Raw genomic sequence first — 15,657 nt, forward strand, 5'->3', positions numbered from 1 at the left:
GGAGAATCATCTCAAACCACTGCAGTTCTGCAGCAGATCTTTCCCCATAACCAACATGTCCTCTCTCCACTTTGGAATACGCTACCCAAGCCAACAAGGCACCATACATTTTTTGGTTTGTGTTTATTTGTACACTATATGCACCTAATTTGGTTTTATTAAAACAGATAAACAAAAGCCCCATGTTATCCTTCCTCCAAAGCATCTGACTGGGATGATTAGTCTGGAACCAATAGGAATTTGGCTGTTATTCCAAAAGTCTGTCTTAACACGCTGATAGGCTGACACAGACATGGATATTTACAAAGAACTCGACTCTTCACTTTCTTTCTGATTCTGGAGCCACCTAAGTTCTGCGCAGGTGGCAGGGCAGGGACTCTGGAGGCTGAGGGGGCTGTGGCTTACCGCTTCCATCAGGCCCTTCACTGTGGGCGATCTCAGCATCAGGGCGTCCAACACGTCATCACTCTCCTTCCGCACGTACAAAAGCACTGCAAGAGAAGGGGACAGCCAGCGTGACTCCTGTCACATGGGAGTCTCAAGCTGACACCACCTGCTCTGCCAAAAGGCCAATGACTACTGGGATGTACCAGCTCTGCCACCTAGATCCACACTTTAGTTTCTCAAGAAAGGCACACAGTCTCCTCATGACTACTGTTCCCTGTGCTCATTCAGTGAATACCACTGAAGGCTCCTGGGTGCCATAGGCTGTATATACCAAGAGCTGAGGTTGAGGCAGAGAGCTAATAGACCCCATTCTCTGCCTTTAGGGAGTTTATGGTCCATTAGGAGAGACAGGCAGGTACCAGATGACCTAGACACCATTGTGAGAGTCATAAAGAAAGAGCCAAAAAGAGGATGCTTCCCAGACAGCTCCTACCATGGTGAGGTGAGGGAGAAGACTAAGATACTCGAGTATCTCTGAGTTGTGAAGAGCATAGAAGCACCAAATCTAGAAAGGAATGACACCAGGAGAAGAGAAGGTCAGGCAGACATTCTCCTGCACAGGCTTGGAAGGGTACCAGGGTAGCACCTAGGACAGTCCAGGAAGAACTTAGGATGCAGAGAATCACAGATTTGGGTGCAAGTCCAGCTCAGCCCCTGCTGTGACCCTAATGACTTAATCTTTCCCTGTCTGGATAATCTGTGAAGTAGGACACTAGCATCCAGCACATAGGTGCCTGCTGCCAGTTCTGGGAAATAAGGTCCATGTGGTAGGCTTCATCTAGGCCCAGCACACAGAGAGGCTCAGTCTTCAACCTACAGAAGCAACCAGGAAGTAGGTGTGGCCCCTGTGCCCTCCAGTGAGGGCATAGCTTTTCCTTTCACTTCTCTGTAAGAGCTCTGAACTGGGGAGTGTGCAGGCTAAGATGGGCAGGCACTGCCGATCTCAGCAATGTAAATGGACCTCGGGAGGCTAAGATGCACCTGTGGGGTCCCACAAACATGGTCACCCTTGCTTCTGCTTCCCCTGACCACTGAGTCCTCCTCCTGTGCCCACCACTCCAGCAATCATGCTGAAAGGGCAGCTTCCAGAAAACAAAAACAAACAAAACAAACAAACAAACAAACAAACAAACAAACAAAAAACTGGCCACTGTCATTCAGGTGCAGTCCGGCATTCCAGAGGGCTACTCTTTTTATCCTCTGGCAGCAGCATAACTTCCCACCCAAGGGAAGAAAAAGCTGAAACCCCTCATCTGTCCACACTAGGGAAAACTGCCCCAGGTTAAAACAATAACAGCAAAACACTGGTGAGCCTACATCTCAACTATCATCTTAAATCCACCTAGCTACCATCACCATCGGCAGAAAAACAAAGGCAGGACTGGGAAATGAAATCAGCCAAATCCAAACTCCATGTCTCCCCTCCCCCTCAGTCCCAAAGGCTTTCTTAAAGCTGTGCATATAAAGGCCACATTGACAGGGGTTCTGCCCAAAGTCCCTTCTGTGGCCTGTGAATGTTCAGCTAGATTGCGGTGACTGTGGTAACGGGAGGAGAGGCAGAGGAAGGAGAGAGGCAGACTTGGGCACTGGTGCCTTCTTTATCAAACATCAAAACAGAAGTGCCGAGTAAATATGCAGACTGACTGCATTTCCTACAAGTTTACAACTTTAGTCCCTTGAAGCAATCCTGCATCACTTCCATGTCAGTTAAGCTGCCTAGAACCCAAAGGCTATCAGAAAAGGAGGCAATGTGAACAGTGTGAGAAAAATACTTAGAATGCGGACCCTGGCTACATCCAGATAAGGAAGAGTAAATTCAAGAGGAAGACATACTGGTAGCTATTACTTGATGGAAATTCTGTAACTTCTTGAAGCTCTCAACAACAGAAAGAGAGGGAAAGAGCAACTTCCATCAGGATGACCCTAGAGAGATTACATTCTATTAAAATTAGCACTACTAATAAATAGCCTCAGCTTGAACCATTGCTCTTCCTGTTGCTCAGGGGTGGCTGGTAAGAGCTCGGGTGCTTCATTTTGTTCTGTTTTGTTGAGCAGGTGGGGCAGTCTCAGCCTTCCCCTGTCAGGCTTGCTGACAGCTAGCCTAGAGGCCATACTGGGCTCCAGACTGTTAGAGGGCTTGCCCACAGAGCCAGTTTTCATTAGATTTATTCTGGGATGTACCAATGGCAACAATCCTGCCAACCACAACAGGAACCAGCACTGAACATCCCAGACATCACACAGCCAAAGGCAGGCAGCCTCTTGTGGAGCCCCAAAATGACTCTGACCCAGTTACCCTGACAAGTGGCTGCAAAGGAAAAACAACCTGTAACGATGGCTTTGCTGTTAACTGTCACCATTCTTCTTGAGCGACTTCTGACAAGTAGGAGCTGCCACTAACCCTCAATACCAGAGCCAAGCCCCTGCTAAGAGCAAGGGCCCAGTGATGTCTCCATCCTTCTCCAAAGAGAAGCTCTTGGAGGTAGCGTGGAGGTGGTTCTTACCGCTGGTAGGTTACAGCGCCCTCTGTGTCTGAATTCAAAGTTTCAGAAGCCATACCTTAACTTTTACTTATAGGCCAATACAATTTGTAGTGGCAATTTTGGTGGCAGTTTCACAAGCTTTGAAAAATAGTTATTGGACCAGCTACCAGGCTGTAAATATAATTCCACACACCAGTGTGACTCCTGGTTTCCCTATGACTCTGCCCTATTCCTAAGTAAAGTCAGGGAGGAAAAGACACCAAGGAATGGAGGTGAAAACAAGTGATGGTGAACTGGGAGCCACCATCTCATATGGCCGTGCCCAACCTTTTGTTGTTAATTGTTTTATCTATTGAATATCTCTGAATCACTGGTTCATGAGACGCACTCACAGAGCCAATGTCCTCTGAACTATGTATTTCCCTGCTGGAGGAGTTGGGAGCCACATAACCGTTCCTCCAAGGCCTGTAATGGAAAAGCCTGTAACCTCCCATATGAGGGAAAGCCCACCAGGATTGGGAATGGTTCAGTCTCAGGGAGTGAGTTCTTGACAAGACACTCCCTAACCTTCACACCAGTGGCACACAGGAAGGAGAGATACCTCGCTTTACGTTTTCTTCTTTAATCTGTTTAGACGGTGTCGGACCAAACTCCTCTTCCATGGGCCTGAACATCCGTTTAACAAGGACGCTGCTGCTGGAGAAGACAGGCAGAAATGGTTAAATACATCAGAGAGTGTCACACCACAGGGTACTAACCTGTCCTCCCCTGCAGGCTCTACACCACCATCCCCACTGAGGGAGAAAGATGGAGCCACAAAAGGGAGGTTGCTGAGCCTGCCTCTCCTTTTCTGTTCAGAAGGTCAGGACCACGGAAAAGCTGATGGCACCCAAGTTGCAGCAGCCTCTCACATCCACGGTGAGCTCCCGACAGGAGACAACACAGGCCACTTCAACAGACCTCTCTTGAAGACTGTCCTGGCTTCCTACAGTTCTCCCTTTCCTGGTTGCCACAGTGAAGGTTCAACCCACTCCACTGAGACCAGAACATTCTCTCTGGAGTCAGTTCTGCATTTGCTTTCAAAGTTCTTATGCTTTCCAGACAGACTAAGGGAATTAGAAGAGAAATCAGAAAAGTGGAGATTTACAATTCTTTAGTCTCAGGCGTAGATGCAGACTTGTAGAAAATGATCATTTCTCTGAAGACTAGCCCATGAGGCAGTGTCTAGCAATCACTTAGCAGAATGGTTAGGACAGGACTTCAGCAGTCAGACCACCTCTATGGATTTAAAATCCCTGCTTTGTAGTTTATTACTGTACAAATTTGGCATGTTGCTCAACTTCCCTGCTCCTCAGTCTCCTAAAAGGAGGCTGTTGACTTAGAAATGATAATATTTGAGGAACTAGAAGTATTAATTACACCAAATTGATCAGTATACACTATTTACACTGTCAAGTGATCGTACCACACCAGATAAATAAGTACAAATATTATGTGCAAATAAAAATTAATTACTTTAATACAATTTAAAAGGAGGCTGGGGAGGTGGTTCAGCAATAAAGGCTGTACACTGCTCTTGTAGAGGACCAGAGTTAGGTTCCTAGCACCATGGCAGGGGGCTAAGCTTTCTGTCCTCCAGCTCCGAGGGATCCAATGCATCTGACCTCCACTAACACCTGCACATACGTGTACATACCCACATGCAATGCACACATGGTTTAAAAAATAATAAAAATGCTAAATTTACAGGAGGCTCCCGGGAGAATTCCATGAGTGTTGGGGACTGAGGGGAAGCACCACCAAAGTGCTAGATGAAGACAATGAAGATGCTGATGATCACAGGCTGAGGGCAAGAACAGAGAAGACTAGATTTTCCACCCAGAGCAAACAGCTCACTACCTCCTGGTCTCACATAGGAGATGGACACAGTAATTAACCCCAGTCCTGTGGGTAACACAAAACTGTGACTCCTGCCTGAGTGAGCTTCCTGCCACCAGAGAGCCATTCAACACTTCCCAAGTCGGGTTGGTAGGGACCCAGCTTATAAAAGCACATGCACACTACCTGGGACAGTCTGAAAACATTCCTATCCATGTTGGAAGCTTATATCACTAAAACCAACGGTACTTAATTTACCTCCAAAGGGAGCATCAGTCAACTGAGTTTCTTAACACACATCTCCGCCTTGCTCACTTACGTCCCGAGCACTCTGAGGCAGCTGAATAAGAACAATCTTAGCCCTTGTGTCCACAATGACAGAAGGCTCAAATGTGTTATCAGCCTTCCACACTGTGATTCAGCTAATAGGAAAAAAGGCTATTCGCATGTGCCACCTTCAAGGGAACCATCTCATGAAAGAGCTACCCAAGAAATCTGAGATGCTTTTGAGGATAGCCTATCAAGAGCCATCTTATTTTATTTCCTCTATGTCAAACAGTAGAAACAGCTAAGGAAAAAACTACGACTCAGGTCTCACCTGAAGGCAGTAAAGAACTTTTAGAACACTGCTTTGCCCTTGCTGCTTTGTCATAAAAGCAGGCATGATACTGTCTCCTCTTAGAACTGACCAAGAACTTAGAACTGTAATAGTAGTGACCATGAACTAGTGACCATGAACTTAGAACTAGAAGATTAAAAAAAAATCCATACACATAGCAGCCAGGCACTATTAGGTTAATAACTGGTAAATTGCCTGAAATGTTATCAGATACCTTCTCATGCTGTGTGAGTCAAGCTGCTTCACAAAGTAAGATTCATTTATATTTTTTCCAGTTCAGTTGACTTTTGAGAACAACTTAATCCAAGCCACAGCAGGCTTTGTCATTAAAATAGTATCTCAGATAAACCACATTTCTCTTGGGAGGCCAAACACTTTCAAATCTATAAACCCAGTAGGAGTCAGTAAGTTTTATATGTTATGAATCCAGTAGTTTCATTTATTTTTCAAAGCAAAACCAAACAAGGCAGCTATGACTTGCCCGCATTCTAATGAGAAGAATGCAGGCTGAAGGCCTTCTTGTGCCCAGCTCAGTGACACTATATAATCATTTTCAAAGGATCAGAGAGCAACAGAGCAGAGCTTTCCCTGACATCATCTCCATCACGAGGCCATCAGTTAGAAAAACCCAGGGCCAGCAGCATACTCAGCCATAGGCTTGTGGGGTTAATCACAAGGAAAACAAGACCCTTGGAAGCAACAAACAATATTAAGATTCATCCAAAAAATCCTGAGAAATGTTAGGTCTGATACAAGAGCAAGGATGGAGAGGGCTACAAAGCTACCAGGACTTATGGTGAAACTTCTCGAGAGCACAAGGCACAGACACGCTCTGCGGGTTATTCTCCAGCCTCTTTAACTACTGCAAACAGTGAAGCTAACTCAAAATCACAAGCTTGGCCTGATCCATCGTCCTGATGGCTGCTGTGACAATGCCACTGATGTTAGTACCTCCTCAGGGCTAGATGAGCACACACGGTGTCCTCAGAGCTCTGAGATCTGTCTGCCCTGCCAGGAGAGCTCATGAGATGAAACAAGGTTAGACCTTGGTAAAGACCAGAAAGCTTACACAATAGGATATGCCCAGCCCCCACCCCTGTGCCTTCCCCTCAGCCATGCATGGGTCTAGAATTGAGGAAATGGGGCAATGGAGGCACATTGGTGAGTGCTGGGAATTATGGGTAGGCACTGGCTCAACCTGTGCTTCTATCATGTACCAGCTAGACAGCTTTGAAGAAGTTTCCAAATTTCTCAAGGCCTTTTTCCTCACTGTTAATGGCAGATAATAGGAAATCTGGGAGATAATAGGAAATCTCCCAGATTTCCTATTATGAAAAGAATACACATAAAAGCATTCAGAACCTAGCCAAGGTATCCAGGGAGTGCTATTACTTTAACATATAGCAATAGCCAAGGACCCAGCATGCATTAACACAGAGGCACTAACCTGCCCACATTGCTCAACCATAGATGTATGGAAGTACAGGACATGGCTGTCCTTGGAATAGATGACTACGCAACAACACAGGCAATTCTTATGGAGAGACCAGTGGAGTTACAGGTAGGTCACTGGCCACTTAGCTTGCAAAAGACAGGCTGATGGGTCTGCACAATCACTTCACACTCTCCTAAAGTTCCCCTTTATAACACTCCCTGTGAACTTTATCTCAGGAATACCACTAAGCAAAATGCCAAATGCTGGGGATGTAAGAGAGAGAGCCTTCTACAGCACCCTCAGTATAGACCTGAGGACATGGAGGTTAGGGACAGGAAGGTTAGGCTGGATGAGGCTTCATGTGGATAAACAACAGTCCAGAGGATGGGCTTGGCTTCCTGAGCTCAAGCCAACATTCTTTTCATGACGCCATGCTGTCTCTTTATAAAATATGTGATTTAAAGATTAGAATTCATAGGTCTAATCACTTGTTTGTTCCAACCAACTGAAATTTGATTATTTCTGTCCCAAGATAAAAAGAACAAACTACCCATTTCTGTTTTTGAAATGGGAGTTTTTATTTTCTAGACAGACTGGGCTAGCCAAAACGTTTGATCCTCCTGCCTCAGATCCCTGATTTCTGGGACTAGAGGCATGAGCCACTATGCTTGTCTTTCTAATCAATACTTAAAGGATTTACAACTGATTTTAGAGATTTGGTCCTGGACAAGTTCCAGTCCTAAGCAGCCTGGGGGTTATTTAATTTAATTCCTTTGAGAGTGTCTTCCTCTGAGACGGAAGGTGGCAAACTTTGTCTAAAAAGGGCCCAGCAGCAAAGGTTTTTCAGATTCTTACTGTAACACTCAATTCTGCTGCTGTATCACCAAAGAAACCATAGAGAACACATGAAGGAACTAATACAGCTGTGTTCCAGAAAAACATTCCTTGCAGAGGCTCGGGTGTACTTCATATCACTGATCATGTAATGCTGGAGGTTTTTAAACTATTGAAACCATCTTAGTCTGTAGACCATTCAAAATGGGTGATTGAGGCTGTGTGGCATACACACCTTTAATCCCAGCACTCAGGAGGAAGATCTCTGTGAGCTCAAGGCCAGCCTGACCTACATGGTGTGTTCCAGGCAGCTAGGGCTACAGACTGAGACCCTGCCCACCCCCACCCCCACCAAAAGAAGATCTGGCCCTTGGTCTGTCACTTGAAAACTTCTGCTTCAGGAATAAAGCCAGCAATATCAGCTATACTTCCTTCACCAATTATGAAGTGTTTTACATAGGAATGGGAAAGTTTGACTATGGTTTGTAGGAAATTTATCTTGGGATGTTAGGTATACACAACTAATGCAAACAATAAGCATAAAATATGTATTAAGGAATGAATGTGGTTTTAGCCTGCTTTAAGAGAAAAATATAGCCTTTGGATTATAAGAGAGTTCCCAACATAATCTGCAATTCAGGAGGTTCTAAACACATGTATTCAGAAAACAAAAGCAAATAAAAAGAAAACAAAACCAACTTAGTGGTCAGGCTGGAGAACTATGAGGTTAAAAGCACTGGCTGCTCTTCCAGAGGACCTGGGTTTAATTTCCAGCATCCATAGCACAGTTCATAATCATCTGTAACTCCAGGTCCAGGGATTCAATGCCATTTTCTGGCCTTCATGGGCAATAGGCATGCAACTGGTACACAAACCTACACAGAGGCAAAATGCTCCTTTTTTGCTGTTGTTGTATAAATTTAGTAGTCTCCCATGAGAGAAATTAAGATATTAAAAGATAAAATTATATTTTAACTAAGAACAGTTTCAGGGAAGAATAGAAGTTTGAATGTTGAGGGTGGAAAAGGCTTATCCAGAGAACAGAGCAGGAGTGAATGGACAGAAGTTGAACACTGTTATCAGAGAGAACGTGCTATGATAATCTCAACTGTTAACCAATATGAAATGAGAGACCCTAAGAAGATTTGTAAAACACACTCTTGGGTATGTTTGTCAGGATGTTTCCAAAAAGAATTAATTAACCAGAGAAGATCATACTAAACATAGGCAGTGTCATTCAAGAGACTGGAAGCCTAAATGACATTCTCTAACTGGTAGAGGCCACAGAGGAACAGCTCTGGCATCTGCCCCTGCCTCTGCCCTATGTTGTTCCAAAAGAATAAGCCAAAGTACAGTTTTCCTCCTTTAAACTCTAAAAGCTGAAACCACCCAGCTCTTAGAAATAATATAATGAGCTTCCTCATATGCAGAGAGCATTCGTCACTGGCAATATTCAAATAGAAGGCAGCTCAACACCTACCCCGTGAGAATGTTCTACCAACATTACTGTGTCCGAGAAGAGTCATCTCGTGACCTTAAAACAGCCCTTTCATACCTGCAAGCTTCTGAGTATATAAAATGAGTTAAGGAAAGAAACTACACTGAAGAGTTAGCTGCCCCTAAACATTTATAGGTGGGCATATATTCTCTGCAAAGATGGGGCCAGAGAGACACATCTGGAAGATACAGAAGACAACTTCCTACCCCAAACCCACAGGGCAGTGAACAGGTTCTCAAGCTACTCAGGCCCCATTCAACACCTTGAGTAAGGCTTCAGGAGCTGTTTGTGTCTCGGGCAGCTTTGAAAGCAGGAAAGGCTTTTACACTCTCAACCAGATCTTGTGCTGAGATGAAACGATGGGAAGCAAGACCTATCAGAAAGATTTCAACAAACAGTGCACTAGAAGGGATGGGCCACATTTGCAAAATTACCATTTAGTCAAAGGCAGATCACAGGGAGAAAGGGAAGGCACAGAAGATGGGCTTGCAGGAAAAGGTGACCACCTGTTGCCCCTCTCTCCGTTCTAGGTCACAGCACACGGGAAGGTCCCATCTCCTGCCCAGGGTGGCCCAGGCTGGGAAGGTGCATTGCCACCCCACAAACAAACATTATGTGCTTAGAATGAAGGACTGCTCTTACCCTTCTAGTTTGTCATCTGTGTTGTAATACACCTGTGGGGAAAACAAGAGGCTCATGTCAGACAGGATAAAACAGAAATCTGAATGAGTTGTCTGACTGTACAAACTATCTGTGAAGAGGAAAAAAGATACATTTGATTAGCAATGGTGTGTGTGTTAGATTTTATAAAGTAAATTCAGAAATGTGACTATTTCTAGCTTAAGCTGGTCTGATCTGATCAGGTTACTCTGGCTCTCTGCCAAATGTTGCTCCTGACAATAAGAAAATCTGTTGGTAAGATCTAAACACATTCTTTAGAAAGGCTGTGCTGGCTCCCGGGTGTTTGTTCGTCAAAGGGGGCTTACCCTGGTTTCCCATCACCACAGAAATGTAAGGGTAAACTGTCAGCAAAGAAACTGGTGGACAAATATTTAACTGGGATGCCTATTTCACATATCAAATCGGGCCAGCATCCCTCAGGACCTGTGGCTCCTCTCAACATACCTCACCCCAACCCCTCCCCTACACTCCTCTCTTGGCTGGACTTCCTGTTCCAACAGCATGTAACTCAGCCATTTTGGCTTTCTTTGCCTCTTGAACCTGGTGGCAGCTCTTGGCTTCTCTCTTACTTCTCTCTCCTTGCCCGTTTAGTCAGCTGGCCATGTTCAGCCTGGACTCCTCCCTCTGCCTGCTTTGTCCTTTACATATACAATAAAAATCTCCACACTTTAAGGGGAGCCACATCTTCCTCTTTTTATTTCAGTTTTTCATTCATTAACTCTCTTCATGCTCTAAAGGTCATGTGGCAAAAGGAAGATCTCCAAGGACAAGTGTCATTAGGAACGAGCAGTGGCAAGCACAATCAGAATTAGAGAAACTGAAGTATCCTGCAGACAGTGCCAGACAGTGGTGCCACATGCAGGCAACCATCTCTCTCTCTCACACACAGCCTTGCTGGCTGTCTTTTCTGGAAAAGATACAATATTCATATTCTTTCCTCTTATATATTGGTTCCTATGTAATAAGACAAGATAGAAATGTTAAAATGAATTTTAGTAGAAATGTACTCCATGCAAAAAGTATGAATATATTTATTATCATATTATATCATGAACCGAGAAACAAATAAACACACACACTCATGCATATGCACACATGCAACCCCCCCACACACCATGATCCTCTGCTTGTACAGCTGCCTTGTCACTATATAAAACATTCTCCAGAAAAAGGAGAAGCTGCAAGATTGAGAAATCAGGCTGATGTCAAGTCCCAGCACTTAGAATGCGAGGGGACTTGAGTTTGTCATAATGCTCCTATTTCTCAAAACAATCCTTTCAGCTAAGGATTCTGGATTCAAAAGAAAACAAAACGAGGCAAAATTAAAGTCCCAATTAGTATGGCCAAAACAAACTCGGGCTGATGCTAAGAAACATCTTTTCTTTCTTCTCCAGTTTTCATTTCTCCCTTGGGAGAAGTAACCTTAAAGAGTAAAGGAAATAACATCAGCATCACCCGAGAATTCTGTAAACCTTCCCTTATAGAGGACCAGTCTTCAGTTAGCACAGGAAAAACCCTGAGCAAGCTCCAGTTCAGCTCCGTCAGCACTGGAGTGCTAGACCCTGCACACCAGTACCCTACTTTTAGTTTTTATTGAACAAAATCATAATTAATTCTCCTGTGGATGCATAGTTTTCATCATTAAATTTCAGTGTCTGCATAATCTTCCACAAAACTAAGCTGTCATAATGATTTAATTATTGAATATTTATTTGATTTCCAATCCTTCATTTCATTTGTAGATATAACCATAGGACTTGGCTATTGTGTTTTTGAAGGAAGATCTAACACTCTTTTTCCCTCAGATGACTAATGATTTATCCACTCAATGAGAACTACTAATTTGCTAAGGAAAAAATTGTTGACAAGATCTTAATTTCTCTCCTCTGGGCAAATGTATGTATGAAGTGTATGAAACAGTTTTACCTCTCACCACTAGGTGGCGATATGTGCACTGACCGAGTCTGCTTCACAGACACCACAACTTGAACAGGCAGATGAGGAGCTTTCTCCTGTCCTGTTGTCAACAATGCTCTAATAACAGCTCACACCTTTCTTTGCCTTAGCATGCCAGTATTTCCACCCAAGACAATGTTTTCTGTAAAAACCTACTTTTTGTGTTGCCATTCCCCTGCTGCTTGAGTTTATTTTTGTGGCCTGTTCTGCGTACACACCAGCACACCCTGAGGAGGGCAGTAGGAGGCTGTGAGCAAAAGTAGTACCTGTCCAGTCCTCTGCAGGTTGGCAAAGTGAACATCTGGTATGAAGAGCACGGGCTGCGAGTGCAGGTCAGGCATGGTTTTGAAGTACGTGATGTCACTTTTCTTCTGTAAAGGTATGGCGGCCAGCTTCCCGTCAGAGGCTGCACGAAACCACAACAACCACAGAACAGGGCTATGCACACATGAACACTGTCAGCCAAGTTCATGATCCTCCCCCAAAGCTTTCCCAGCAGCCTAGATTATGCTTCAAATGCCCTTCCCCAGGCCCAAATAAACAAAAAGAGCATGGGATTCTGGGAAGTACAATGAGGGTGGAAGGCTCCTCCACTTCCAGCTGTCCTGTGTGTACCGCGGAGGACTTCTGTTTGCTTTCCATGTCAACGCTGCCCCTGTCTGCACTGTAGGGGCAAAGCAGGCCACACCTGGAGCCTTCGTACCTTCCCCTGTAGCCAGCTTCTTCTGTCTCTTCAAAGGACCCTGCTGGCTACAATCAGCATTGGGGAGGGGTTGACTTACAGTTGTTGACTTACAGGGTTTGGGAGGCCTGGCCCTTCCCTTTCTTCCTATTCTGCTTTCTCTCTTCATCTCGGATTTTTCTTTCTGCTCCCTGATGGGGAAAACAGAGACCAAGCAAGGTATGTTTTCAGAGCATAAAAGAATATTCTCATTTTCTTTCTCTCTCTCACACACAGCATGAAGATGGGAAGAGGAAGCCAGGAAGCCTCCTGCCTCAGCAAAATGAGAACACTCACAGATCTTCATGCTACATTCTGACCTGTAAGGCCAGCTCATCGGATTGCTGCCTCTTCCTGTCTCATGCCTACTCCATGAACTTGGCTTTTGAATCCATGGGGAAAGAACAGGCTGAGTTCTCTGGCCCAGTGTCACCTGCTGGGTAGCTCAGTGCTATTAATAGAACAGCCTAAGCACTGGCCCATGGCGTCCGCTCCTAGGCACAGACAGCTTTCAGGCAAGTGCCACTTCCCAGGGCAAGTTTTCCTCTGCCTATGGTTATGAATTTTTTCAAAAATCATCACAGGAAGAAATAAAGGGGGCATTTTTGTAGCCACACAAAGATGCGGGATCACTCTGCACATGAAATTATCGTATTTCCCTGTATGCTTAGAGATGGTGCTCACTCTACCACGTAGGAGAAACATGCATTCACTCACTTCTGTGCTCCTGTTCTTTGTAATTTGACTTCTTATTAGCCAAATTCAAGGCCTTCTCCTGCTCCACTACCTGATCAGCTGCCCCTGGTGTCAGCATCATTTGCTGTTCATATTTCTTTTGGGCCATTTCTTAACCTGTTTTCCTCTCCTGATCCCAGAAAGGCATCCAGCACAGCTTCCTCCATTCTGGCTTCAGCAGAATTCAAGTACACCATGAATTCACAATTCACAGGTGACATTCACAGGACACCAAGCCAAACCTGCTACCTAGGTCCATGTTAACAGTCTCTTTCCTTGCAGTCTGTTTAGGAAACAGTGACACACACCACATAAAGCACCCAGTAATCTGCACCCTTCAGACAAACCAAATACACTTTTGGTCACACTGACTCTTACTGGTCTTACTGACTTAGAGCAGAAAGCCAGACAAGACTAGGATACAGTGGGGACTTGGGTTCAGCAAGAGCACCATGGCTTTGGAGGGAGTTCTTGAAGGATGGGCCACTGCTGTTTTCCATAGATGGGACTCAGATAATCACAATGCATCTTTCATACCAAAAACTACCAAAGAACTAGTGGTTCTTATGCTATTTTACATTAAATTTTGAGGTGTCACTGATACTTACAGGTCATGGAAATCCACAGCAAGAGGGACAACATAGAGAAATATAGATACACCGGCTACAAAAAAACTCATCAAAATAACACAGATTTTTGTAGAGCCTTTGTGTTTAAACAAAGAGAAATCAATTCTAAATGCCCCCAGTAACACCTTGCTCAAACCAACTTCAAGTTTGGAGTGGGAAATGGCAACATTTTTTCTTAGATACATACAGAGCACTTTGCCATGTGTTGGAAGCTATGTGTAATTCAGTATTCCATACAAATATGTATTATCTACCCCTATAAATTATAGTTCACTCAAGACACATCCCAAAATTATACAAATTATTTTTTCATTGTCAAATTTTGTGTTATTTTTAAGTATTAGTGTCATGTGAAAAACACTCATCATGCTGAATATTGCCCTGGTTAGTTTGCTGTGTTTTTGTTTTGTTTTATTTGTTTGTTGATCAACTTGACACAAGCTAAAGTTATAGGAGAGAATCTCAACTGAGAAAATGCCTGTGGAGCATTTTCTTGATGGATGAGAAAAGGCCCAGCCTGCTGGCAGTGGTGTCGGCCATGGCACAGGCTCCTGGATCTAAGAAAGCAAGCTGAGCAAGCCGGGGAGAGGGGGTGTGCAGGAGCAGGGCAAGTCAGTAAGCAGCTCTCCTCCATAACCACTGCCTCAGTTCCTGCCTCCAGGTTCCTGCTGTGAGCTCCTTCCCTGCCTTCACTCTGTGATGTGCCCTGGAAGAATAAGACGAAACAAGCCCACTCTCCCACCTGCTGCTTTTGGTCATGGGCTTTATCCCAGTGCTAGACGGCTAACTCAGACAGATAGTGCAATGACCTGAATGAGAACATTCTCCAGAGCCTAGTATGCAAACACTTGGTCCCCAGTTGGTGGTGATTCCTGGGAAGCTGGCATCATTGGAGAAAGGCTCATTGGAGAAAGTGCATCACTGGGGGTGGGCTTAAGAGAGTTTAAAACCTCACTCCACTTTCTCTCTCTGCACTATGCCTGCATCTCATCTTCCTGCTCCTACTTTCATGCTTACTTTCACACTGCTATGCCTCACCTGCCATGATAAACTCAACCCTCTGGACCCATATAGCATTTTATCTTAGCACGAGAAAAGTAACCAATAAAAATGGGTACAGCCCAAGAAATTTTACTTTTAAAGAATGGTTTTATTTGTGCTATTTCTGAGAATAGCCAAGAAAGAATTGTTTAAGAATTATCTATATCAACCTCCTCTTCAGGAAAACAGCAAACAGTGGATGATGCAGAATACCTCTGGTCCAGGCTTGGAAGGCCACAACAGCTTCTGCAGAGGACTTGGCAGTAGCCTTGGGGACTGAGGTTATAATAGAAGCTGTGAGGCTTCTGGAGGTAAAGCCAAAGACACGGAGTGGATCCCTGTCACCAAGCTGGGCCACCTGGTCAAGGACTTGAAAATAGAATTTCTGGAGACAATTTACCTCTTCTCCCCACCCATTAAGGAATCCTAGACCATCAGCTTTTTCCTGAGAGCATCCCCAAAAGATGAGATTCTGAAGATCTTGCCAGGGTAGATGCTGCAATGAGGACCCAGTTCAAGGCTTTAATTGCTATTGGGGACTAGAATAGTTATGTTGGCCCTGGTATTAAGTGGTCCAAGGATATAGCCAATCAAAACCCGAGGGGCTATCATCTTGGCCAAGCTTTCCACTCTTTCTGTATGGAAAGGCTAGTTGGGGAACAAGATTGGCAAGCCCCACATTGTTCCATGCAGAGTGACA

At 44.6% G+C, this 15,657-nt stretch overlaps 1 pseudogene; it reads right to left on the bottom strand.

Annotated features, from left to right (window-relative positions):
• Positions 1–15,657, bottom strand: part of LOC132652391 (grainyhead-like protein 2 homolog) — a 56,362-nt pseudogene that overhangs the window by 11,148 nt on the left and 29,557 nt on the right.

Source organism: Meriones unguiculatus, chromosome 1 (genome assembly GCF_030254825.1).
Source record: "Meriones unguiculatus strain TT.TT164.6M chromosome 1, Bangor_MerUng_6.1, whole genome shotgun sequence".
Classification (NCBI taxonomy): Eukaryota; Metazoa; Chordata; class Mammalia; order Rodentia; family Muridae; genus Meriones; species Meriones unguiculatus.